Here is a 3,334-nt window from a genome sequence, read left to right as displayed (position 1 = left end):
AAATCGATTCCCCAAACATCAAAGAGCTCCACCACCAAAATGTTGTTCAATGGCATCTCATTTCTTGGGCTAATGTTCCCCATTTTCTGGCACCTATCACACTTAGAACAAAAATCAAAAGCATCTTTGAATAAAGTAGGCCAAAAGAAACCAGATTGTAAAACCTTTAGAGATGTCTTTTTGGCACCAAAATGTCCTCCACATGCCAATGTATGGCTGAACGTTAGAATGCTTTGTTACTCACTCTCTGGGACACACCTCCTAATGATTTGGTCAGGGCAATATTTAAACAAATATGGTTCGTCCCAAACGTAGTGCTTTACCATGGCAAGGAACTTCTTTCTTTCCTGAAACGAAAGGTCATTTCTAATTATACCACAAACAAGATAATTAACAAAATCAGCATACCATGGTTCTTTTTCCTGAATAACAAGGAGTTGTTCATCTGGAAATGACTCATTTAGAGGCAAAGGTTGTCCAACTCCATGGTTTTCATTGAGCCGTGACAAATGGTCAGCCACAACATTATCACTTCCCTTCTTATCTCGAATTTCCAAGTCAAACTCTTGTAGTAAGAGTATCCATCTAATTAAGCGTGGCTTAGCATCCTTTTTTGTCATCAAGTACCTAAGGGCTGCATGATCAGAAAACACAATAACTTTAGATCCAACAAGATATGACCGAAACTTCTCTAAGGCAAAAACAATAGCAAGCAACTCCTTTTCAGTTGTGGAATAGTTAAGTTGAGCATCATTTAGAGTCCGGCTTGCATAGTAGATCACGTGTGGGAGCTTGTTCACCCTTTGCCCTAAAACTGCACCAATAGCATAGTCAGAGGCATCACACATTAATTCAAAAGGTAAAGACCAATCTGGTGCCATAATAATAGGGGCCGAGGTTAATTCATGTTTCAAAGTATTGAATGCATCCATACAAGCTTTATCAAAATGAAATACAACATCTTTAGCTAACAGATTGCATAATGGACGAGTGATCATTGAAAAGTTCTTAATGAAACGACGATAAAAACCCGCATGTCCCAAAAAACTTCTTACTCCCTTCACGGTTGTGGGAGCTGCCATATTGGTGATGATGTCAATTTTGGCTTTGTCCACCTCCATTCCTTGGCTAGAGATTACATGCCCCAACACAATTCCTTGTTTCACCATAAATTGGCACTTTTCCCAATTGAGAACCAAATTTGTTTCCTGACATCTTTGAAGTACTAAAGAGAGATGGTTAAGACATTCATCAAAAGAGGAACCAAACATTGAAAAGTCATCCATAAATACCTCAATGAATCTTTCTACCATGTCAGAAAAGATTGCCAACATGCATCTTTGGAATGTTGCTGGAGCATTGCAAAGTCCAAAAGGCATTCTCCTATATGCAAATGTGCCAAACGGGCAAGTAAAGGTAGTTTTCTCTTGATCCTCCGGAGCAATTGCAATTTGATTGTAACCTGAGTAACCATCAAGAAAACAATAGTGTGAGTAACCTGCCAATCTCTCAAGCATTTGATCTATGAAAGGCATAGGAAAGTAATCTTTTCTAGTGTGAGTAACCCCTTACATCTTTGTGTTGAGCATTAGATCCCAACATCTCATAAATGTTATATGACTCTTGAGCATTCTTTTTCTTCAAAGCTCCACCTGTTGCATTATCAACAGTTGATTGACATGTTTGGGTTAGTCCATCGTAGAAAATTTGCATTTGTAAGTGAAGAGGTAACCCATGGTGTGGACATTGCAACAAAAGGCCTTTAAAGCGCTCCCAACACTCATTGAAAGGTTCTCCATCATCTTGTTTGAAGTTGAAGATTTGTCCCCTTAATGTGGCTGTCTTTTGAGTGGAAAAGAACTTTTCCAAAAACTTCTTAGCCACGGCATCCCATGTGGTGAGTGAACCAGGTACTAGAGTCATTAACCAACCCTTGGCCCTATCTTTCAAGGTGTAAGGGAACACTCTCATCCTCAGATTTGCTTCACTTACTCCCTGTAAAGGTAAACCACTCACAACATTGTAAAATTCTTTAATATGAGCTAAAGGATCTTCATTAGGTAAGCCATAAAAAGAAGGAAACATATGGAAATGTGAAGATTTAAGATCATAGTTTCTAGCTTCTGTGGGCAGCAAGATGCATGAAGGTGAATTTGGTATGATTGGTTGAGCAAAATCCTCCAAAGCTCGAAGATCATCTTGGTTGCCCGCCATCTCTTCTTCTCTTTCCCAATTAAAGTGCTCAGATCCTTCACTTGTTGGACTAGACGGTTTCCCTTCCTCTTCTTCACAGACAATGGAGGAACTTGTTGGCACAATGCTTTCCAAAGTGTTGCCCTTTAACCGTTCAATTCTTTGGCCTAATTCAGCAAGTCTATTTGACATATACTACCTGAAACAAGATAAAACAAGTTTGAATAAAAATCAGAAATCTACTTAAAATGAAAAGAACAAGGTCTAATATCAAAACAAGCAATTATAAGGGACTGAAATCAGTCCCCGGCAACGGCGCCATTTTGATTGATGTATTCCTTCTTCGTGCTAGAATATGTTTAGTATAATGGCACAAGTAAGGGTGTCGAATCCACAGGGACTAATTGGACCTATATAATCACTTGTTTTGCAAGAACTCTTTACTAGAGAAATAAAACTAATCAATGTAGGCAGATTTGTTGTTGTAACTTGAAAGCATAAGGAAATGAAGTAAACACAAAATGAATGAATCAACAGCTAATAAAATGAGATAGTACCAATGGAGATGAAGCTAGGGATTCGATTTTACCATTGCTAACCCAAGGCCATGCTTGTTGAATCAGATTATACTCATCCATCTATCTATTTCTTGAGTTTGTTTCACTTAGATATGATCAACCATATGATGTGTGGATTTGATCAAATGTCTCTAATCATGAGCCTAATTGTGATGTGCAACTTTGGTTCCTAATCAAGAATATGTAGTGCACAAGAAACTTTCACAAAACCAAAGGGAACACTCGGCAGGATGTTTGCAAAACATTCCCTTCATTCATTCACATATCCACCAAGATTATGCATGATGTGTGCTTTAATCTTGGCTAAACAACCTGTGGTTAATTCAAATGATGATCAGGCATTAAAATCAACACACTAAGTCACAATTAAATCGGAGAATGAAACAAGAAATAGATAGATTAAATGAGAATTATGAATTAACTACATGGCAATCTTGCAAGGCTACATCGAATCCCTAGAAAGAGATTAGTTACACTTCATGTTTACAAAAGGTTTGACATAAAAATATATAACATGAGTGAACATAGGATTAAGAAGAAAGAACCCTTGAAGCAAAACTGAT

The 3,334-nt window shown here is 37.8% G+C and overlaps 1 non-coding gene across 1 annotated transcript; it reads left to right on the top strand.

The window, feature by feature from the left end:
* The first annotated feature begins 1,729 nt into the window (after nucleotides 1-1,729).
* On the top strand, nucleotides 1,730-1,840 carry LOC137727175 (small nucleolar RNA R71). The gene has a single exon (XR_011067745.1). It is a non-coding gene; the product is annotated as a small nucleolar RNA R71 (small nucleolar RNA).
* The last annotated feature ends 1,494 nt before the right edge of the window (nucleotides 1,841-3,334 follow it).

This window comes from Pyrus communis, chromosome 2 (assembly GCF_963583255.1).
Source record: "Pyrus communis chromosome 2, drPyrComm1.1, whole genome shotgun sequence".
In the NCBI taxonomy this organism is placed as follows: Eukaryota; Viridiplantae; Streptophyta; class Magnoliopsida; order Rosales; family Rosaceae; genus Pyrus; species Pyrus communis.
This window is presented reverse-complemented; position numbering and strand designations above follow the sequence as displayed.